The 25,425-nt window shown below is 38.8% G+C and overlaps 1 protein-coding gene across 1 annotated transcript in view; it reads right to left on the reverse strand.

Moving 5' to 3' along the window:
* Window positions 1–25,425, reverse strand: part of LOC131682254 (rho GTPase-activating protein conundrum) — a 324,666-nt gene that overhangs the window by 143,475 nt on the left and 155,766 nt on the right. The window contains exon 4 of the mRNA XM_058963609.1: window positions 822–842. The gene's annotated coding sequence lies outside the window, so the exon portion shown is untranslated. The remainder of the gene's footprint in view (window positions 1–821; window positions 843–25,425) is intronic.

The following is a 25,425-nucleotide window of genomic DNA, read 5'->3' on the forward strand; positions in this document are numbered from 1 at the left end:
TGGATAAAGCTGGCTCAAATTTCAAAAAACTGGAATATTTTCCCAAGTGTTTGTTTGACTGCATGTTGTAAAAAACTGGAAGAATCTAGTTTAAACTGGAAGGTTGGCATCGCTGCTGTAAATGCGTTGGCGGACGATTTGTCTGGAACAGGCGTTGCGACTGATTTCATTGGTCCATAACCAGTTTTACCACTTTCGGATTGTTGGATAAAGGAGATAAGCTGCATCCGAATGTCGTAGTTTTCAAAGTTACATTCAAACAAAAACTTTTCTGTCTTATACGTGCCTGAAAATGTTAAAAGATTTGTTCTATGTTTCCTAGCACAATTGGTGCATTCTAGCATTTTTGCAACTTTTATTACTCGGTTGAACAGGAAATCGCCGAGTTCAACTAAATGTGTATTATTCAGCGTACTGCGTATTATTCGTGTGATCTTTGTGAACCCGATTACGGAACTTCATATCATTTGATGTGTAACTACTCTGCAGTAATGTAATTGCGTATTCAGATTTCTGGTTCGCCATACGATTCCATGTACAGGGAGCTATACTAAATGTTATTGTTCCCGAACCAGCGTGGTAAAGAGCTATAGGCTTTATCAGTAGCGTTCTTTATTCCTTCGGAAGTGAAGAATACATGCTTTTTGCTGTTTTGTGTTGTGCTTGAGTTGAACTCAGAATCCACTCCGTATGCTAGTTACATGTCTGGTGTGATAGAGAACGTCTGCCTTATTACCTTATATTTATATTCTGCTTAAATTATGCACTTAAAACTATCCTAATGAAATAGTTGGCTGAAAATGTTTTTAAAAATAACTTACTTTTGCCCGATTATGGTGAATCTGGAATATAGAGTAGAGAAAAAACACATTAGAATATGATCTTTTTGTAAAGTAATATTACAACTAATACTTCAAGAATCTACACTTTTGGAAAACAAAAAGGCACAGTCAGAGCTCTACGATGTAAGAGTCGTTTAAAAACACTCAGTACCGTGCCAGGTCCATTTACCGATCAATTGACAACTATTTTCGCTTTCAAATGAGATTAAAAATATTTCAACTAGATCTTCGTTTTCAACTAAAAATTACTAGGGTAAATGATCTTGATTGGGACGATGAGTTGTTTTTTCTGCAGTATCGTCGACACATATCTCGATTTCGGCATAGAATTAGAAAAATATTTCAACAAATGAGGAATTCAACGAAGGTCCGTCCGAAAATCTCTAAAATCGTGACCGACCATCTTAGATTCCGATAAAACTTTACAGGTTCAACCGGCAAGGAAGACTAAACATTTTCCACAGTCAATAAGATTATTTTGACTCAAGCGTAATTTTTTAACCCATTCATGCCCATGTTTTTTTTTATTTTATTTTTTTATTTCGCTTATAGGGGTTTTAACCTTAAGGTCATTCGCCTCTTCGGGTTAGAAAAATCTCTTATGAAAAATTTCTAACCCTATGTGCGGGGTCGGGACTCGAACCCGGGTGCGCTGCGTACAAGGCAATCAATTTACCAACTACGCTACGCCCACCCCTATGCCCATGTTGTTTGTGGACTACAACGTTTTTAAACAGCTATAACTTTTGATTGAGGCGAGATTTGCTCACAAAAACAAGTAAGGCTCATTAATGTGATTATTGCATTTCATTTCAGTATTAACAGTTACAAAAATCAGCTCTAGAACTGAAGTTATTGCAATTAGTCTGACAGGATTCCGATGGAGCAGTGCTGCCAGGGACAGTTTACGTTGACGACGGAAGATAAATTTTTCATATATCTTTGTAACGATACAATATTATTGAAAACTAATAAAACATATCAATTTACAGTTTCTTTGGCTACGTTTTCCACGCAAGTGGACTATTGTAAATATTCCAGGAGAATTGTATTGAGCATTGGAAGGTAAAAATTGACCAGCTTCTATCACTGCTATGGAAGCACCTATCTTTATGAAAAGAGGCTTTTCGTGTTTCTTGACCCCACCGTTTTCAACGAAAAATAGTTTTGAATGCACACTACATGCACTAGAAAAAAGTTGGGTATGAAAGGGTTAAAAGAGCGTAAACGTTTCTACGTGCAATAATTTCAATTTTTTTTGTTCGATTACGCTATTTTATACAGTAAAACCACAGACAAACAGACGTAACACGAGATGAATTTTCATCGCCCATAGAAAAAACGGTCGATTTGAATTATGAAAAATGCGCCACCTGACCGAGCGTGGCGCTTGTGAAGCGATTTTGACACATAGCCATAATGCGTCACTTCGTTACCGCAAGCACCCGAAAACCAAGATGAAGGGGAAAAAGTTTGAGCGAATTCTATACATTTCTTTTGTAAGAAATGTAAAAAGGTGGAAGTATTCGTCACTTTTGAATGTATTAGTTTTATACACGTCAAATTGAACATGGCGTCCGCGACCCATAAAATAAATAAACATAAAGATCCGAACAAGCATGCTGATTCTTTTGTGCACGTTGAAAAGAGAGAAAAGGATGAACTTCACCACGGATATTCCGATTCGAATACTTAGTGATAGGGTGATGTGCCTATTATGGCAGTAGAGCCTATTGTGACCCTATTTCGTACCCCTTGGTTTCGAACCAAGCATATGAGATAATGACAATATCGATTTGGCTAAAACAGGTGTGCAATAAAAGCTCAAGTTATATTCTTTATTTGTTGTGCACATACGTATTCAGAACTATCCACTAAATCCAACTTTTAATTAAAACAAAATCACCTTATTGAAATATCTGCTGATCCGCCTCACTCGCGTAGTGAACCGAAACAGGACGCAACGGCGCTTAGCAAAATAAACACTTTCGAGCCAGCATTTACCGCCTCATATCTCGTTATTCCGGCACAAATATATTAAATATTGCACTGATACATACCTTTATTTTAGCTGGAGAACCTTTTTACGATTATTTCGCTTTAAAAGCACTCGTCAAACACTAGAATAGGCCTAGTGTTATAATAGGATAAAACTAAATACGGGGGTTCCTATTATTGGCATGTTTTGCTGATACACTACCACAATCAAAACCAACTTTTTGCATCCATCATACAGAAAAGAATGACCAGTGCGGCCAAACCAAAACATGAACTTGAAAACATAATGTTATGCAATTTCAGGTATAAGTAATCAATTATTTCAAGTTATTCAACTAATTGTTGATCGCAGATATTTTATTTTCATCTGCACATACAATTTGGATCGGGAGGAAGTAATGTGTGATGTGAACTTTATATTCCAGTTGTTAACTTTCGCATGGTTATTTCCTGCATGCGCAGTTCTGGGCGCTCTTCTACTAACAGCTGATGAGTTTCTTTCGTGTGCGTAATGTTTACGTTTGTTTTGATCGGCTGAAAAAAGCAGAATAATTCGTTTTACAAATCACGCGTTGGCGTCCATGATCTGGATACCTAGTTAGAATCGACGCAAATGAAATATGAGGCATTGCGTTTCAACTAGATTGTTTTTCGATGAGGTGGAAATCGGCACACCCATGAGGCGATAATTGGAACGTTCAGGTGGGAATAGATGCACAGAATAGAACATTTATTTTCATTTATGCTGAAAATTGAGACAATTCTGCCAAATAAGCATTATACAGATGTTTAAGAAACAGTACACTGATACTTTATTCTGAAAAAAGTTATAGGTAATATGGCTTCTTTTTAAGTTATTCAAAAAATAGTGCGACCCTCTCCATAATGGTGCCAAAATAGGCTCATCACCCTACTTTATTATTTCGAAACTACCGATAAAAATAATTATGACTGAACCGAATCAAAACCTCTGGGTACAGAAAAGCCCACCACATTATTTGTTTTTCTCCTTCATATTCGTTTGTTTTATCGAAGGAAAATGACAACAATGGTCCAGAAATGTGAAATGTATTCCTGACGAAGTGTCCAAGGCAAGAATTGTTCAAAATCATCTCGTAGTTTCCTGCACGATGTCGATCGGTGAGCAGATACATTTTAAGATCTTGCCAATTTATGCTATGGAAACTAAAGATATGATGAGGCCATATTCAATCTAGATATGTTTAATGATCAGTCGCAACCTAACAAGTGATAAAACATCAAGTCGTGAGATTATTATGAATGATAATAACTACATATTTAGGTTGCGTTAGGATACAGTTCCGTAGAAGACCAACACATCGAGCATAGTTTGCACTGAAGAGAAAGATCAAAGATTTCGTTGAAAGGGAAAGTAGTGTCATGTACTCGTATGCAGAATCATCGTGGCGAACCATCAGCTTAGAATTTTATAAAATTAAATTCTCCCATAACCTACATAGTGAATTTTCATTTACGAAAAACTAAAAATGAAACCGTTGATGCGAATTGATCTTGATATTGGCAAGGAAATTTTAGGGGTTGTTTCTCTGCGGTCTTGATCCAATTACCTCGATAACACAGCCAACTTTTTAGGCTACATAACCTTGTTTTTATAGTAAAAGCAAACGCTAGTTTGAAAAATAAAATAAAGAGTTCCTGTTGTCTCCGGGATTCCAAAAGCGCGACGACAAAGAAGAGTAAATAGAGACAAAAATCAATCTTACGACCAATTAACGATAAGAATTGATTTCTTTACACGAAAAGAAAAACAATTTTGATGTTGCCTAACTTCCCGTAACAATAAATGGTTGTTGGATTTTAAAAATTCAGACTTAGCTCTACATTCTTTAAATTTGTCAATTGTAGTTATTATTACAGACACTTTATATAGCGGAGAGAAAAACAATAAAACTAGCAACCTGTAAACTGGAATCACGGAAGCTCTCATAAGCTTTGCATGGGCTTCCTCTTGCACTCCCCCTTTCAAAACCCTCATGCTCATTTGGCTGCACTTTTTGACAGTCCGTTTGGCTGCGATTTTTGACACTTCGCTAGTCTGTGTATAAAGTGTCTAGTTATTATGCTATGGAAATTGAACTACGTGACATAGGCGATTTTTTCTATTTCGCTGTTCAAATTTAACAACTGCAACAATGCTCCTACCTTTCATCTACTATCTTGCAGTTGACAACCGGTGTGGGCATTGTTGCCAGGACTTCGGTTGAAAAAAAAAATTCCCATGGTTGCCAGAATCACATTTTGTGCGATGTGTTCAACAGATGTCGCTAGTATAACGTGGGCGATGATTTTTTTAGAATTTTCTTCGAGCTGTTACGTCTGTTTGTCAGTGGTAAAACTATCTGAGAACGAGTTACAGGTAATGAATACATCTGCACGAAAAAAATATACGCTGAAAAAAATGTTGTGACACAACATTTTTTTCAGTGTATATTTTTTTCGTACAGAAGTATTCATTACCTGTATTTTGTTCTCCGATAGTTTTACTGTATAAAATAGTGTAATTGAACAAGAAAATTGAAATTATTGCACGTAGAAACGTCTACGCCCTCTTGAAAAATTGCTCTTGTATCAGAATATTGAAATTGCCAGACAAAATCATGGAACACAAATGTAAAGTTTCGTTCGAATCGACGATGGACATATTTTGCGGTAGGTCGGATTCTCATGGAATCCTTCAAATACGTAATAGATGACAGGTAAAACTTATAATTTTGATAACTTGTCGATTGAAATTTGATTTAAACTGTGATTGGAACCAGAACAACAGTTTTGTTGACTGAAAAATATTGATCATGAATTAGAATGTGCTTATCTTGAATGGAACTAAAATAATTTTGATTGGGATAATGCTTTCAGCATTCTTTAAAAGCTCCAACATGTTTTTATCTCAAACGGATGAAAAATATATTTGAAAATGATTGAATAAGTTTTAATGCTTAAATTTTAATGAAATATATCGAGAGTGTATTCTATTAAGCCAAAAGCAAATTAGATCATTAGTTTGCAGAGCTCACGCGAAGTAGGCACCTAACCAGGGGTGGGATAAACACAGTTTCGAGCTCTGCACGCATAATAACTTGAATAAATTATAGAAAATATATTAAACAAATGAAATTTAATAATTATTATCATCGTTGGGAAAATCTTCACGAAAAGGAATCAATGTATTCGGGGCATTGGTGGAGTATTACTCATTGGTTTTCTTGAAGAACTGCTTTTTTTCGTTTTCCAATGAGGTCACTTTTCCAAGAATTCTCAGTAGAGCATCGATTTTAGGCGTCGGCTATAATCAACGCAATGACAGTCAAATAAAAACAATCTAGACTCTCTCTCCCAATAATATGAGCATAACTTCTTTAATAAGATTGTGAACAATAGAGGTACCAAGTAACTTCCCTTTGGAACCCATGACGAAACTTTATATCCCAGTTTATTAATTAATAACCATGATTAGGGGTTTCAGTGAACGTATTAATATCAATTATACCTAAGCCTTGTACGCAGCTCCCCTGGGTTCGAGTTCCAACCCCGCACATAGGGTTAGAGATTTTTCCAGAAGAAATTTCTCTAACCTGAATAGAGGCGAATGACCCTAAAGTTAAAACCTCTATAATCAAAATAAAAATAAAAAAAAATAAAAATTATACCTCTTGGAATGTCTGCAGCGGCGATGCCAACTTCCAGCTCTGATGCAGTCGTAGTCGAGCAAACATCAGAGCAAAAGGATTTGCAATCAACTTTGATTTTTTCCGATTAACAGCTAGTAATATTAATCAAGAGGCAAACGACAAACAAAACTAATTGGAAAGACTGAGAAAGAAGAAATATCCCGATGAAATAAAAACGTCTATTCTCCTGTGTGTAGATGTAGTGATGAGTTTTATTATATTGATGTTTTCAAAACCTACAACAATAGTTTTGTGGGATACTGAAGGCGTTTAAATATTATTTTAAATCACCAGGATTATAGTGACATTTGTATATAACACTGATCAGAATATGCTACAAAACAAATTATAGTATCAAATTGGTGAATTTTTTATGTATCTAAACTGCAAACCTGGGTTTCAACCAACTGCTGTAATCTGAGAATAACAGCAAGAAACAATGCTTCCACTAAAAGTTACATCATTTCCACAATTTTAACATTTCATTCAAGCTGCGTTCCCGCAGCCGGTATAGCATCGTCAAACTTTGTCTTTCATAGTCACGATCACTTTCACCGATTGATATTGTGGCCATTTAAAGTTTAAACATATATGGTCGAACGGAGCACTTTTATCTAACTTCGTGGTCAGGGCAGCAAATGCGAAACCGCAGCAACTGGTTATTACATCGGCGATTCCATTCATCACAACACAAGACAACACCATGAACGATATTGTAGACAGCTGCACAAAAATAGATCAAGGAAGAAAAAGTGACCGCGAGTTCTGCTTGAAAAGGCTGAAACCGGAATTGGGCCTGTGGTTTTCCGTGCGGTATCAATTAGTGACACACTCTGCCATTAAAAAATCAAACTTATGGCCGGGTAAAAAAGGTGCTTATGAATCATTGAGTCAGGTAAAGCAACATCTTGTAACGGTCATCTGTATGTACATTGTATATACCAAGTTAAACGATGTGGAATTTATATCGGCGTGAGAGTTTGATCATGATGAGCTGTTCGAGTAATTGTGCGCAATTCCAATTCTCCTGATTTCAGCTAACAAAGTATTGATACTTTGTTAGCTTTGTTTCGACTATTGGAGGCAGCGCATTTAAGGGGTTATATACAAAGCTGGAACTCAAAAAATCGAAAAAATATTGAATATTCTAAATATACATACTTTTGAAAATATTTGTGCGAAATGTTATCCAGATCGGAGCACCAGATTTAAAACTACAGCCGTTCGCAGCGCGCTGGTTCTTCCGCGAATGAAGTTAACACAAAACTTTAAACGCATTTATCTCGGAACTAAGTTTTTTGAACTTTAACGTTGCGTTGGACGACATATCTCAAAAACTATACACCCGATTTTCATTTTTTTTAATTGTTTGTATTTACATTTACTTGAACGGTTCATTTTTCATCCAAAAATTTTCGATTCTTTGCAATGAATTTTTGTTTAAAATTTTGAACACAATAACACTCATTTTTTTGTTAACATGTTGGAAAACCGATCCGTTCAAGTACACCACAATATATTTTTCTTCAATAATCTTTCTCCTTTTTTAATTTCAGTTGAGAGGTTCGGCTTGGAGAGCCTTCACCGTAAACATCTGCAAAAACACGCTTCATGGGATAGGCCAAAACTTCGCCAACCCTGAATATTTTTTTTTTAATTCAACTTGTTTTTTCGAGCTTTGATGGTACTACTAACGAACTGTCTTTTGCTTCGCTCAAATTTGCATAAAACACTTTTAAAAAATCACTTACACTTACTTACATTACAAAACTTACTTTACTTATTCGCCACAACTTTGTATATAACCCCTTAACTTTGAAAAATACTCCAGCAAACTTCGGATAGCCTTGCGAACTTTCTGTGCAATATCCGCTATCATGCACGCTGGCCTGGTCAACCTCCGTGGACATCATCGAACAATCCGTGCATTGTCGTCCTAAAACGTCTTGTCACTTTTCTTAAAATTCCACTAGGTAATTACCCATTACTTAGATTAGATTGGGCGGGATCGGGCAGTTTGTTGGATTGATGTCCTTGTCAATGCAATCCACCTCATTATCGCGGTACCACTGTGGCACCACATGGTTGTAATGATAAATCAGGCTTGCCAATCAGGCTAGAACTTCACTGGGCCTTTGCGAGCGATAAGATATATTTATCTAAGCACTATTTCTTATACAGCTTCGAGTACTTAATTTAGTTGTTGATGAAAAACTTGATTTGAATCCGCAACAGCAAATTTCATCACAGATTATTACCGACCTGCTGCCCATAATCGCAAGTCAGTCCCATGTTCTATGGGATTCCCTATCTACATGGGACTGACTAGCGATTATAGGCATTATAGGCACGAATCAAAAAACGGAGACACAATTTGTGTTCCTGGGCAAACCCTAGTCAAGGATGATGTTCCACAAGAAAATGAGGAAATTTCAATCAATCCGGCGCTAGTTTAGTATTGTCACTAATTTAATGTCGGATTCTGGTGAGTTATAGGTTTTGTGCTCTTAACGCGCAAAGATGGTTTTAAACAATTTTCTCTTTCATGGAGAAAAAATTCTTTTTACCTGAATTGTTCTCCAATAAGGAGAAATAGACGGCGCCGGTGATTGAGTGGTAAGCGTGACCGCCATTCATTCCAATTGGCCTGGATTCAATTCCAGCCGAGGTCGTTAAGATTTTTCTGAGGTGAAAAAATCTATGGTCATGACTTCTTTCGGAAGAGAAGTAAAGCCGTTGATCCTCGGTCCATGAGTTGATGGATCGATATCTAGTTCAGATAGTGGAGTCACCTCTCTGGCGTCGGTAAAGAAGAAGTAGAATCTAACTTCTATACTTAATAATAAATATCCTCCTCCCGTGATACATATGGAGTGCTCAGTAGTATATACGGCCTCTAGCAAAAGCAAGTATCGGACTAACCATTCTTGCCCTTTCCTTCCACGATCTACGTTCGGGCCTGGCCGGCGTTCAGAAGTTGCACATTAAAAGATATTTCGCTACTCCCAAGCATAATTATCGATAACGGAGTAGCAGCCATGGGTGGTCGCACAAGCTCAAGTTCAAGCTCAATTGTTCTCCAATAAGGAGAAATATAGCATAGTGCATCTTGCATTGGCTTGCTAAGCCAAACCAATTGTTTCTATTTCATTAGTTCTCATCGGCTTCTTTTCTTGCGTTTTTTTGGAGCTAGCGTCAATCCGGCGCTAGCTTAGTCCTGTCACTAAGTTATAGCATTCTGATGAGACGAAATCGAAACTCAAATTCCATAACTATTTTAGAGTTACTACGATTCGCTCAAGTTCACCAACATATCTCACGGCAAAGACAGACTTTACCCCGATAACCGACAAATGAGAATATTTTTCGTTCAGTTCGGTGATACTCAGGCCAATCAGTCGATCATGCGAGTCCGTGCAGTGTAACACAATAAAGAATAGTGCTAATCCACTTTCATGGTTATCTTGTAGGCGGAGCGCCTCTTCGAGGTTTCGGAAACGTTTTCTCTTCTTTTGAGTGTTCCCGTTAACCGTTATTCAACCAGCAAAGCAGTTAAAAAATCTGCTACAGATTTCTCGAGTTCTGACGGAGCGATATTCGGCTGCGACAGAAATATGGAACATTCATCCCGGCAAGCTTTGGATGGTAGTAAAAAGCTTGAAGCAGGCAAATGATAGTCTACATCGATTGACGAAATAAAATATACTGCTCATACTGATATGGTAGGCTATGGGCCTTTTACGAAGGAGTATAGAGCATATGTACCAGCTAATCGGGTTTAATGCGACGGGGTCGTCATCGATTCGAGTGTGAATTGCACGGATCTGCTGACACATGGGATTGGGCTGGGCTGTTTTAAAGACGTCATGCTTAAGCCAATTAAGATACTGGACTGCAAACGTTTGCATTCAGCATCAGCTGCAGCTGACGGGAAGAGGACATATGCATGTCAACTCAGACTCTTATCGGATGACTTTTACAGGAAGAATACGGGTTCTTGGCTGTCTTGATTCTCGACACCGCGATTCAAGCTGAGACTAAATGCGTACCAGACATGACAGACTCTTACGGATTGCCATCCAACCTATGGTGCGACAAAAAGTGCTCAGATGTATACGCCAAAGAGGCTGTCGCGTATAAAACCTTCCTGGACAACGGGTTACCTGCTGGTTATCTACAGTACGCGACGTTAGACACGCGAATGAAGAGTTTGCTGCAAGCCAAGAAATGGAGTTGCTGGCACCGGTTCGTTGACGGACTAACCAGTGAAACATCGAAGAGCACTCTCTGGGGCACAGCCCTGCGTATGCGAAACCGAAACAGATCTAACGAGAGCGTGGAATATTCATGCCGTTGGGTATTCGATTTCACTAAGAAGGTTTGTCCGGTTAACGGACCCCTCCGAAACAGACGATCCACCAAATCGCGTTCCCTAACGATAGCGCGAACGAAACATCTTTTCCATTGGAGGTCTTCTCAATTGCTCTCTTATCATGTAACAATAAAGTCCCAGTCCCATATAGAATTAAATTCAACTTTTTGAGGAATTTGCCAGCAATAGCAGAATAGCAGTTCTTCCACTGAAAAATCAATTTTGGGACCTATCGATTGCCCATCAGATGTAATATCTTGAACCCAGTAGTAATTGCAACTTTCAAGAGGCTTGTCGAGCTCAATTCGCATATCCGATGTATGTCCTTGCACTTCGATTACATGATACAAAATATCAATTTTTTTCGTATTATTTCAACCATATCAATCTCTCTCATGACTCTGATTCACCTGTATTCTTCGACACATCCATGAAGGATGAGATTCGTGGAATCCCGGATCACATGCACCGTAAGTGATCTCAAACATCTTTCATTGTAAATTTCGAGAAATCGTTTAGATATTTTACACCGACTGGTCAAGTTACGACGGATCCACTGACATCTGTATATTCAAGCAGAACCTCACCGCCTCATTCAAACTCAATAATCCTTCTTCACTTTACGTCGCATTCCGCTCGCTGCTTTTTAGTATACCTTCGGGATTATTGATATTTTGCCCACCGATAATTACTTTATTGTTTCGGACAACCTCAGCTCAATAGAGGATATCCGTTTGATAATATCTAGAAAGCACATTCCATTTTTTCTGGGGAAAATATGGAAACTCCTGCGTGCTTTGTCTGTAAGATCCTACAAGATTACCTTAGTTTGGATTCCTTCACATTACTTCATCCCAGGCATTGAAGAAGGCATGCGCTTTAGAAGGTGACAACTACGAAAGACCAATCTGCTTCAATGAATTTTTCAATTTCTCTCGTCAGAAGGGTCTAGAAACTTGGCAGACATCTTGGAGCAATGGAGAGGTAGGACGGCTGCTACATTGTATTATCCCGAAGGTATCAACGAATTCTTGGTTCAGAGTCGTTACACGCTCATCTCAGACGTATTGGGATCACGAATAGCGGTACCTACACATGTGGCTATGGTTTTCGCGATATCGAACATATTGTTTGGGCATGCGCAGAGTATGGCTCTGTCAGATCTAAACTATTGGATGCCCTTCGGCCTCGAGGAAGATCACGCAATGTCCTAGTTCGAGATGTACTGGTAAGCTGCGATCTCCTCTATGTGTTGCTAAAAAACCATCAATATACATACTTAACCGCCACTTTTATTTTTCCTATTATTCTCAGAAGTGCCGTCTCCCGCTTTCACCGTACACCACCAATGGTTTGATGCGACTTCAAGGTGACACAAAATATCTCTGTTGAATGAGTCAACAAACACGAGACCTATAGCACAAACATTACACGCGGAACTCAGTGTGTTGCCGATCCGCATCTGAGGCGTACTACGAAATCGTCTGGAGGAAGCTCTGCCGGTTCGAGGGGGACAACCTGGCGACCCAGTACAGGATGCTTCCTGATGAAAGCCGTCCGAGTCTGTAATCCATGCCTTTGAACTCCCGATGCCTGAAACTGAAATTTCATTTTTTTCCTCCCCGTTGTCAACTTTGTTCTCCCTCTCTCCTTTATCTCTGATACCCAGATACAGGAATCCACACCAACTCCCCTAAATGTCTTACCGAAGCATAGTTGCCCTCCCTGTCTTTGCCATAACTAACTGCCCAACTACTCATAAAGAGCCCTAATTGACCTCTAATCTTAACCCTCCACTGAATGAGAAACCGCTGGTACCCAAAGACGATTTCGCTACATTTTCAGAGCAGCGGCGTGCACTCAGTGCAGTAGTGCGACTGCCGGAAGGTTAATAAAATTCAATCACTCTCTTTATTCCTAGTTTAAAAATGTAGTGAAACTGTTCCCTTTAGTTAATAATTAATTGTTCTAATAATCTTCCTGCTAAAAAATCCTAAAGTGAATTAGTATAAAAAATAACATAAAATCATCTAACGACTTTTTTATTTACATTATAGAGGTTTTAACTTTAAAATCATTCGCTTCTTCGGGTTAGAAAAATCTCTAACCCTATGTGCGGGGTTGGTGTCTTACGAATATTATATTATCCCTTCTTGTATATTAATAAGATAGCTCTAAAATTTCGTTTGTTTCATTATAAAAAAAATGATGTGTAATCTTCTAGTTGCAAAAAAATTAAAATGGATACTTTTTTTCTCTCTGAATTTTGATGCGGGATTCTATAGAAAAGCTTCTCAGATGTCTGGAGGAATCCTTCTCAAAATAGAATTCTACAAAGACTATGATTTAATCAAGATGTTGATAGAATCATGTTCCGATTTTCAATGAAATCCGGAGTAAAAGTCTGAAGAATATCCTACTCTGAGTTCCAGTCAACTTTGACACAATATTGCTCTTCTGTTATCCTTAATTAATTCCTGCTCAGAATGTCAATTGCATCTTAAACCCCTTCATGCCCATGTTCTTGATGACAAACACGTTTCTAAACGACTATAACTTTTGGTTTACACAACGTATGTTTACCACGATAAGTAAGGCTAATAACTGGGACTTATATCTTTCAATTGAGCACTAACAGTTATACATATTATCAGTAGAACAGAAGCTATTATAAATAATCTGATTGGGTACCGCTGAAGCAGTGCTACCAGGGATAGTTTCTGTGAATGGTGAAAATGAAAATTTGGAATATTTTCGTAGCCTGGCAATATTATTGAAAACTGATAAAACTGTCTAATTTAGACTGCCTTTAATTACCTTTTTCGTGAAATTGGGATAGATCGGAAGTTAAATATTGAGTAGCTTCTAGCACTGCGAAAGAAACATCTATGTTTATTAAACTAGGTTTTTCGTGTTTCATGACGGCAACAGTTCTAAGGAGAATTTGTTTTAAAACCCTACACGCGTTAGACAAAAATTGCTCAAGAAAGGGTTAACAAGGTTCAGATTAGAGACCCGGCAGTCACTAGAGGCGATTTCAATTCTTGGGTAGGTCAAGCAAAGATGTTTGTTAGGCTATGTAAAGAGGACGCCAGCGAGGGTGGGTTGGATAGTGAAATAAAAATTTTAGGCAGTTTCCGGATCAGACACAGTTCCCGATCCAGACCAGTTCTCGGATCCGCACTAGTTTTCACACCCGGACCTCCCGGATCCGGACCAGCACCCTGATTCGGTCGCCGGATCTGGACCAGTACCCGAATCCGGACCAGTCCGTGGATCTAGCCCACCCTACTTCTCGCTAAGGCAACCGGGAACCCATCACCTACGTTGGAGAGTTTGCGAAGTCTACATGCGTAGTGATCACCTGACGATCCGGTACAACATTGGTCAACTAAAAGATGCTACAAGGAAGGACAAGGAACTTTTTGTGGATGCGTGGAGGCACAACGCGCACTCTTTTAACTAGAATGAGGGTTAAAATAAACGTGTCACCACCTCCTAAATTAAACTGGAGCGAAGAAACAGACGATCCCCAGCCTGCTTAATTACTTTATTTTTTATAGTAATAAGTAGTTGCATTATTTGCCACGGAAAATCGAAGCCACGGGCAATTGAGTTTGACCTGTATCAGGGGAGGCGAAACACTTTACACCCGAGTGGGTAGAAAGCATAGGATGAGGGGTCCATTAGTAAGGATTGTTTCCCTTTTCGCGATGCACACACTCACATTACATTCACATTAAATCACGTTCGTTTATGCAAATGGAATTGTGGTACATCGATGTTTTCAAATGTGTGTAGTGCGAGATACATGCGTTGCGCATCTAAATTTTTTGAAATGGTTCAAAATTTCGAGTGGGTAATCACCCACTCGGTTATTTTCGAGTGGGTAGAACTACCCATACTACCCACGCTTTCCGCCGGCCCTGACCTGTATTGCAAAAGATGCGCCTGATTAAAAAGTCTGTCTTAGAATTCTTACGTAAATAGCTGATACATACCGTTAACTCGCTACCAATATAAATAATAAATGAAAACCATCTGAAAGTACAAATCACACCTTGAAATTCTGAAAAAACGATTAGGGCCAAAATAGGTACATTTACATTTACCATAATAGGAACATTTACCCTGACCATTTTAATACCAATTTCTTCGCGAATAAAGCTTAAATTTCCAAAATAATGCAAAAAAAAAATTGACTCGATTATCCGGGGTGAGATTTTTTTGAAATCCCCGGATAATCGAGGCCGACCTGTATTTTATTGTGGGCCTTATTTAGAGGGTGCACTTGTTATATACCACCTCGTTTTGATAGGTTACCAAAAACCTTCTCGCAATTTCCCTTTGAAAACACCTGGCGCTAACTAACGAGTATACTATGCTGACGGTGATGACTAAATCTCGTGAAAATCTTTCAACCTACATCTCACCCGGTAAGCGATGTACACAAAAATACTCAGTTACGTGCTACGAGAGGTTAACGAACGAACGAACGAACCATGCAACCCCCTTTACATCTTTGGTTACGAGTTTGTTTGTATTTTTATTTCGACAGGGATCGCATGAGTGTCTAGCTAAATATCTGATGCCACACCGTGAGTGCTTGCATGTGCGTCAGATTCGTTCGGGTCTTAATAGAAATGACTTAGAAATCGGTTGCGGATCTTCTAGTCGTAGGGCAGATCGGGCTTTCAATTCTTAAATGGATACATGAATAGGCAGATTGTTTGAAGGCAATCGGAACGTGCAGCAATGTCTACACAGTTCTGGTGAGAGATGATCAAGTGTGTGATGAAATTGGAAAAAATGTCTGCAATAGGCAATGCTATGTTCTCAAAGAATCTAATGAAAAATTGACCATCCCCAGCCCACAGAAGCATGCTAGAAGCGCAAGCCTTTCAGTTTGATTGATGCACGATACGCAAGTTCTGTGCGTGAAGGCATGTATCGGGCTAGAGCCACACAAAGACTAGGAAATTACTGCACAGATTTACAGTTTGGAACGTGACGGAGCAGACTGAGAATCCTCCTGGGGGGAGTGGCTGTTTTAGATGATCGCTCATAATTTACGTTACCAAACAGTACGAAATTGTGATAATTTCATTAAGTTCACTTCATGTTGCTCAATTAATTAATTCGTTGGAGCTTTTGGCTGCAACAGAAACGTAACGTTTCACAAGATTTACTACCGCTAGTTTAGGATAATATAATTGACTATGGTCGACCCCTAACCCGGATAAGAAATAATAAATTCAGCGCATCATTGTCGTCATGATTAGAATCGACTTTGCTCGAGACAAGAAAGTTTCATTAGGCAATCGTCCGTGAAAAAGTCGTTGGGTTGGATGCGAACAGTAGCTGCGGGAAACTTCTTCACCAGAGGTCGTCATGTCGTTGATTGGTTGGCAAATCAGAACACCTCGACCGTGATGAGCTCAGCATTGCATTGATTTCGCTTAGCGCGATCGAACCTTCCAGTCTCTCAGGCCGGCCGGGTTTAGGCGACGATCTCATAAAGAATACATTTTACGACGATGCCATCGAAATAGCCGATCGCCAATCGACCAAATTACCTTCTCCAATCGATGCTTCAATGCTCTTTAAATGATGCGGCTCATTACGGTTGCGCAACAACATCAAAGAAATAACTTCTGATGCGGCTGCCAGAGTTGGCCTGGAGGCGTGCCTACATCTGAGCATAAAAGTCTCAATTGAACTGAGTTGCAATTTGATACGTTTGTGTTGGTACTGATGGTCGGCATTGCGGTGTGGGCTTAAGATTTTCAGTTCCTACGGTAAGTGGATTGAAATGGATATCTCTGCGGTGGCGGCCGGCGTTGCCAGGTGCGAATGGATGATCCGATGTAGTTACATATATAAGCATCCCTTTCGAAATCTGCACGATTTATCAGTAGCCGTGTTTACAAAGTTATCAAGCCATGTGAATAAATGATGTAAGGGAGCAGGTTTCTTTTAAATGGATAGGGTATCAGATTAGCTCAGATTGCATCATTTGTAGTAGCCCGAAGAACTTTGAGAACGATTATCGGCGATGAATAGTACCGAGAATAGTAAGGAATGCAGCAAAATAAGGATTTTTGTATCTGTCGATTAACCTTATAGTGATTCCATTATATTTTTTCACCCTTTCAATGTCGTTCTTCTTTTTTTGGGCCGCATCGCTAAATTTTATCACATGATTCAACTTTATAGAAGAGCCTTTATCAATTATCACCATCTGACGGAAGAGGAGTTCGATGGAATGATTATAAATACTTCATCTTTGATCAATTAAATGCCTTGCTGGATATCGTTACATATCGTAATCCCAAATCTAGGAACTGGGATCTCTTCGAAGAGGGTAGTTTTACGAGTATTTCCAACAGTTGAAGCTTCAAGTGACTTGGATACGGTCAAACACTTAATTTTTTCTGCCGAATCTCAGCTTATTTTGCATCTGTTTCCGAAACAGCTGTGATTCAGCGAACATTATTTTTGCTAAGATCTCAATAAACGTGACGCTTGAGTGCCGAAACTCGGAAAATATTTTACCGAAAATCAGCAAACTAATCTCCCTTTACTGAGATATCAATTTCTAAATTTGCTGACCAAACAGTAGGGCATCGCAAAAATTTTTTTTTAATTTTCAAAGGCCCCCCTCTCATATTGTGACAAATGTCAAAGTAAGGTCAGATGCCAAATTTCACAACATTTGGACAATTCTAGACTCCCGCCCATTTCGCTTGAATTTTTTGAAATTGGTACTATGGGAAAATATGGATGAAAAATATACTAAATACTATAACTTTTGAAGTAGCAATCACAAAATTACATTTTATTATATTTATTTTTTTATATCTTTTAAAGAAAGAAGAAAAAAAAAGAAAATAATAGTATTTGAATGAAAATATTCCTATTTCTAGAAAAATACGGAAAAGTGGGGTACTGGGTCATTTAGGCCCCGAAATCCTCTATTTTTAAAGATTTTTCTGCTCCGTGATGCAAATCATACATATTTTGCAGTTTTCTAATGTAAAAAAATCTCAGAAATCGAACGGAATTTTTTTGACCTTTGTCCGAATACGAGAAGTTGGGGTTATAGAGCCTTTTGTCATGCATATTAAATTTTATCATTTTCTCGTGCATATATCTCTATTATTCTTCAATCAATTTTCATAAAATGTAACTTGTTGAACGTGGAAAGTTCTTTGGAATACAACAAAAATAGATTCGTTAGCGGTAAAACTCAGTAACTTCGAATTTTTTGACATTAACTACAAATCACGTTTTTTTATTAAATGTCCTAATACCTCAACTTGCCCTAATTTTCCAGGATGAAAACTTTTCTCATGTGATCCACGAGCGCATTTTACACTAAAAGTAGGAAATTAAATAAGAATTTTGTCGTTAAGTTGAGTTTATATGTGCGATTTTACGATAAAAATGTGAATCTATTGTTATTTTGTTCCTAAGGGTTTTCCACGTTCAACAAGGTACAATTTATTAAAATTGAGTGAAGAATAATAGAGATATATGCACGAGAAAATGATAAAATTTAATATGAATGAGAAAAGGCCCTATAACCCTAACCTATCGTATTCGGATAAAGGTCAAAAAGGTTCCGTTCGTTTTCTGAAAATTTTTCACATTAGAAAAACTGCAAAATATGCATGATTTCCATCACGTAGCAGAAAAATTATTAAAAATAGGGGATTTTGGGGCCAGAATGACTCAGTATTCCACTTTCCATAATTTTTCTAGAAGCAGGAATATCTCCATTTAAATACTAAGGTTATTTCCTTTTAAAAAGAGGTGTAAATTGTAATTTTCTGGCTGCTACTTCAAAAGTTATAGAATTTAGTATATTTTTCCTCCATATTTTCTCAAAGTATTTCAAAAATCTCAAGCGAAGTGGGCGGTAGTCTAGAATTGTTCTAATGATGACGAAATGTGATGTGAAATTTGGCATCTGAGATTACTTTGACATTTGTCACAAAATGAGAGGGGGGCCTTCGAGAATTCACATTTTTTTTTGCGATGCCCTACTACAGAGCTGTTGGGAAATTACCGAGCCGAATTAAGTGTGCGTGGATAAAACAAACTCACTCATAGTTGCAGCATATAAGCGGCTTGTTCGCTTCGAGTTAGGCGTGCTTCTACAGGAACCCCTTGCATTAAGGGATGTTTGCGCTAAAAAGTTGGCCAAAATGAAAAAAAAACTCAAATCCTTCTCTAGTTTATAACATTGTACGCCCCTGTGTCTCTAGATACTCAGTCCTTTAACATGTGAACTCTGACGAAGTCGACATAAATAATGACTTTTACTGTTAGCCGTGATTACAAACATTGTTTCACAGTTTAATGGCAGTGCTGGTAAACACGGCTCACAGTAAAAGTCATTATTTATATCGACTTCGTCTGTATGCACAGCCTAATTATTTGGCGGCCATTTTGATTTCGTTTTTTTTTTTGGTTTTCAAGCTGCATCAGCTGTCAAAATCCTGCTGTAAGCTGTGCTGTGAAATTCAATATAAACATTTTAAAACTTTGTTATAAGATTTCTGAATTTCTGAGCAAATTATCAATCTGCATTAACATGGCGCGTGAAGGTGGAGGCAGGTAGAATATTTTAAACTTTTGGGGAAGCTTAGTCATGGGCATAAACATAGGTTAAATCAGCGTACTGCCAAACAACCATTTTTACCAATATTCTGGTATTTCAAAAGTATTTTTATTTGACTTCCGGGTCTTTCCGGGCAGAATCTTCGATACCGTTTAGTAGAGTAGGGTCCGAGGAATTACCTTGCGAAAGAAAATTTTGCGATTTTGCAATATATTGTTTTTAGTCACGATTTTTCTTTCAATTTTTAAAAACAAACCATGAGAAAGGTTACAGGTAAACTTCTATATAACGTACATTTCTGTTTAAAAAATGTACGTTATATCGAATTGTAAGTTATATCGAATCATGCACAATGATCACAGAATTGTTCTATGCTATATTTCACCCTAAGGAGGAAAATTTGGTAAAAACCAAAATTTCTCACTAGGGTGAAAATTTGTTGGTAAAAACCAGTCTTTGTACAGGAGGGCACAAATCCTTATTTCATACTATGTTGCGTTTCGGCTTCGCCTCATCAGAAACCGACACTAACACATTGTCGGAATAGATTAGCGCCGGCTTGACGCAAATCCCTTAAAACTAAAACACACTATGTGTTTCAATCAAACGACTGATCAAACGTGATGTCCCGTTCGAGCAGAAGTTCTGTTTATGCCGATGAGACACAAGTGAAGCCGAAACTTGTCTTGGCTTAGCAGGCCTATGCGAAAGCACTATGCTATATTTCACCCTAAGGAGGAAAACTTGGTAAAAACCAAAATTTCTCACTAGGGTGAAAATTTGTTGGTAAAAACCAGTCCTTATTTCATACTATGTTGCGTTTAGTATGAAATGTTGCGTTTAGTATGAAATAAGGATTTGTGCCCTCCTGTACAAAGACTGGTTTTTACCAACAAATTTTCACCCTAGTGGGAAATTTTGGTTTTTACCAAAATTTGCTAAGCCAAGACAAGTTTCGGCTTCACTTGTGTCTCATCGGCATAAACAGAACTTCTGCTCGAACGGGACATCACGTTTGATCAGTCGTTTGATTGAAACACATAGTGTGTTTTAGTTTTAAGGGATTTGCGTCAAGCCGGCGCTAATCTATTCCGACAATGTGTTAGTGTCGGTTTCTGATGAGGCGAAGCCGAAACGCAACATAGTATGACACAGAATTGTTGTTCATGGTAGTTTATTTTGTAGAATTTTGACAGCGCGTAGCTAATTTGAAAAAATCTAACCTACCTAGCAGGGTGAAAAAACTTTTTTCGTAAGAAAGTTACAGAAAATTATAGTGGTTCCATAAAAAAGGTGCTACAATTTGTTTTTTTTTATATGAATTAAATTTTAAACCTTAACCAAACACCATTAACATAGTATTATATTGAAAATATTCTTCTTTTTAACTTTTAAGTGAGGGTACGGGTTGGGAAATGCTTTTTAATATTTTCACAGTCTCATCAAATAAAAGCCTTTTATAAACTTTAATCCTTAGAATAGTCTATACAGATCCATTTATATCTATGGTCCTAATTTTTTTGAAAATATTTTTCAGTCCGCTAACCGGTTTGCTAAATACACCAAAACGTGCACAGTTGTCCGTATAACTACAAATATGTTTTTCCACTAGTATTTATTTGTGTGACACATGACAGAATTCGAAAACAATCTTCGATCCTAGTAACCAATGTCTCAGAAACCAGCAGTAAAACTAAGATAAATTACACTGGATTCCTCGTAGATCGTCATGGGTACGTCACTTCATGCGTCACATGATGGAAAGCTACAAAAATAATCATCAGTTCAGGGAACTGAATTCTGGAATATCCGAAATCGGAGTTGAATGTGTCCGCATTACTTTCAACATGATTCGTAGATCATATGGTTGATGTAATTTGTGTTCGAGAATGATAAAAAAATCTGTAATCCGAAGAACCGAATTCAGAAGTTTCAGTAAGCGATTGTATCTGATTGTCATCAAATATTGCATTTCACATTCTGTTTTTTTTTGGCGCAGCATGCCATGGAACTTATGACGTTTTCGTTTTTTCTTGGTGCTACACCGGCGTAGTGCAAAAAAAGAGATAGACTGATTACACCCAAGTTTGAATGAGTGTAGCACCGACTACACCGGTGTAGTGCACTGTCAAAAACGAATATGCCATTAAACATTGCATGACGGCCCAGTGAATCAGATTCCGCAGTCCCGAAATCAACCAACAATATTATTAATTTTAGTTGATCCATTTTTCTTGTTTTCAGCTTACTTGTCTTGTATTATTTATTGAGATAAATGATTGGTTTTAATAAATTACGATCATACGCAAATGAAATGGAAAAAATCACTTTCCTTTTCTCTCCTTTTCCTGTTAGTTGTGGGGAAAGCAATGGTCGTTCGACTTATCCTCCACAGTGAGAGTAGCTGGTGGTTTTGTATTCTTGGCACTCAGTCGGTAAAGTGAAATACTACACCAGATTAAATCGATAAAACCGTTCTCAGACGTGAAAAATTTACAGCTTTATTTTAACGTAGCAATAAAAAGCGATTAAAGTGCTCTAAAATGCCGAGCAATCGCTTTGATTCCAATATCTGTCTCGTTACACTTAAAATCCACCACCCCCAGGCCAGTGAAAATCTCCGGGTCAAAGCCTCTCTGGAGGTGGTAACCCTAGAAAGGTAAAACGTATTTTCAGAGTCTGAAAGGAAAATTTCCAGACGATATCTTTACGAATTCCTTGATGACTGCACTGATACATCGTTGGATAAAAAATTTAAGTACCTACAAGAAAAAATGATCGAGCTTTTGAAGTGTCCGACACAATATCACGAGCAGTTAAGCCACAGACTAAGCCATTTTAAAGCAGATTTTAAGCGGAAATGGTTAGCTTCATCTCGTAACAGGCATTCGCCTGCATAACGCAGACTGGATCAACGGAAGCATTCTTTTTCCGACGTGGGCCTGCGGAACAAACGCAGGGCGTCCTTGAAAGAAATTCTCTGCATTGAGCAAAAGAAGTAAGCGAAGGAAGACGGAAAAGCTAAGAGAAAAAGTTTCCCTCGATGAGCTGATTTTCGCAACCCAGATGAATCAGCGGGCGTCTGGTAACGTTGATGCATCATTCGTTATCAATAAGTTAGCGCAAAATACTTCGAAAGTTTCTGAGATTCTCATCGCAGTATGAAATCCTGAATCAACAAACAAGCTGAAGCATTCCCCTGAGCATGCATTAGCTATTTTCGTGGAACCAAAGTCGACAACAGTTCAATATTATTTAAAGTGCAACTAAAAAAAAAGATTCTTCAAAAAGCAACAAGTGAATGCTATCCAGGTTCAATTTTTGTAACACAAACATGTGCGAAAGTTGGTCTTCAAGCTTTATTGGATAATACTGCTATAAGAATGCGCAAATATTTGGACGAAGTGCTAGAACAAATGCAGGAAGACGAGCTTAAGTATTTAGAACTTTATACAAAGTGGGGCTGTGAAGGATCACAATAAACGCAGTACAGGTAGAAATTCGAAAATGTTGATGGCAGTGATTCCACTATTTCCTAATGTTCGCTAGTTACGCTTAGACTGACGTGCACACTAGATGGGAACAGGAAAGTTTTCTGGCAAAATCCAACCCCGTAGTCACCAAGATACTGTCGACCGATAAGGATTAGATTTGTTCGAGAAAGTGTAACGGAAATGGCGGTAATTGAAAAACAGATAACAGATTTGACAAAAACTGAATATTCCACGGATCAGGTAAAAGCCAGTCTACATAAAACATACTATTGTGCCGACAATGGTGGATGGTAAGGTATGTAACGCAACAGCAAATACACCATCAGCATCGAGGTTGTAACGCCAACATTTGTGGCGAAACATTTAAATTCTTCAACAATTTGAAGATGACAAAACCTGCAGACCCAGAAACATTTGAATTTGGATTGTCAATGCTGCATGCAAAAATACGATGTTTCGAAACTCTGTTGCATGTTTCGTACAAGCTTTCAATTAAAAAGTGGCAAGCTAGGTCTGATATGGAAGAACATACAATCAATTGAAAATTCAACAAGCTTTTAAAACTGAAACGGCATGCCAAACCCAAAGGCGGCAACACGAATGATGGAAATACAGCAAAAAGATTTTTCAGTGACCCTCAAAAATCTTCGGCAATAACTGGTATTAGTGTTGATTTGATTGGTAGATTAAAGAATAAAAGTAGTGATTTCAAGTGTATACAGCGTTGATTCCGAAAAATATTCCGCATATGCATTTGAAACTGCAGAGCTTTATGTGCATCTCTATGGATGGTAACCCATGTTAATCAGCCTGCACAAAATTCTTGTACATGGTGCAGAAGTGATCAAATTTGCAATTTTTTTGGCAGCTTACAGAAGAAGCAGCAGGGGCCAGAAATAAACATTTTTGTGACTACAGGTAAAATTTCGCAAAGAAAAACTTCATTGCAGCTCTGCAATAGAGACATCCTCAACATACTATTACTTAGCTCTGACCCGTTTTTGAGTACTTTGCGACGAACACCCAAAAGGACCTCGCAATTTTGTCCCAATACGTTAAGCCTACTAATTCTAGAACATTTGAGTTTAATCAACGAGCTCGATGACACCATGTCACCATATGATTCAAGAGATGAAGACTGAATAAAAGACTTAAAGTAAAATATTTAAATCATCTTGTAATATTTATGTTTCCAATCAAACGACTAGTCAAACGTGATGTCCCGTTAGACTAGAAGTTCTGTTAAGCTGATGAGATACAGAGAAGCCGAAACTTGTCTTAGCTTAGCAGACCAATACGAATGCACTATGTTATATCCCTAACTCCGCTAGCGAATGACGGATCCCAATAGTAGCATGTCTGTAATAACATACGTACATGGAACTATTGAGAACCAGAGCTACAGGTCCAAAGCCCTGGTAAAGGAGGATGGTTGTGATGATCCGGGCCGAGATCACCACGTAAAGCAAGGTAGGGCATAACCCCAATTCCAAGGCGTGAAGCGACCCGTGCCGAGGGATGAGTGATCGAGGGGGTGAAAAAGATGCTCGATCGTTAACGGAGCCTGTGGGGTACCTGGGCAACCCCCACAGTAAGCGTCCCTTACCACGTTAATGCGGAGCTCTGGCGTGGCGGACATATATTTCTCGCGCTACTCGTGGGACTATACATGGAGGTAAATAAAAATAAAAATAAACAGACGGAGGTGCCAAACCCCTTCGCAAGAGGTGGTTTGGCGAGGTCTCCCCCCCGTGGGGAGAGTAGTGGAGCGATGAGTGCTGCATCCGAAAGCACCAGTGACCCCCCAGCAGCGGTAGGCAATATCCCTACCAATGCATCGGAGGGGCCAATAGCTGCGATGCGCAAAGTAGCGAAGCAACTCGATTCTATAATCGACTTCGCTAGCGCAAAGCAGAACATAGCCAAGGAGTTGAAGTTGAGCCTCTTGGAGCTCCGGAAAGCTGTTCGTGTCGCAAGACAGGAACAGCAGGCCTATGTTGAGAGGGTGGAATGTCGGGAGAGGCCCGACAGAGAAACCCAGACAGTGGCCTCCAATAGGGAGGAAAGAGAGAAGGTTGATAGAGGTTCACAGACAGTGGCCTTTACCTTCTACGGAGCAGCCACGTCGATCGGAGCGGCGACCGAGTTCCCCTCGAAGGGAAAGGGAAAGGGCAATCGCAAGACGGCATCGAATGCGAAGCGCCCTAGGAAGTCGCCAGGCGGGGGTGCCAAAACCGACACCACTCGGCGTGCAACCGTCAAGGTCAAACGCCGCCTGGGTGAGGTAAGCGAGGGCGAGAGTGACCTCGCTGTGGAGAGCGATGGTACAAGCAACCCGGCACGACCTGGGCAGGGGGGCTCAAACCCCTGGACGCTGGTTACC

Source organism: Topomyia yanbarensis, chromosome 2, assembly GCF_030247195.1.
Source record: "Topomyia yanbarensis strain Yona2022 chromosome 2, ASM3024719v1, whole genome shotgun sequence".
Lineage (NCBI taxonomy): Eukaryota > Metazoa > Arthropoda > Insecta > Diptera > Culicidae > Topomyia > Topomyia yanbarensis.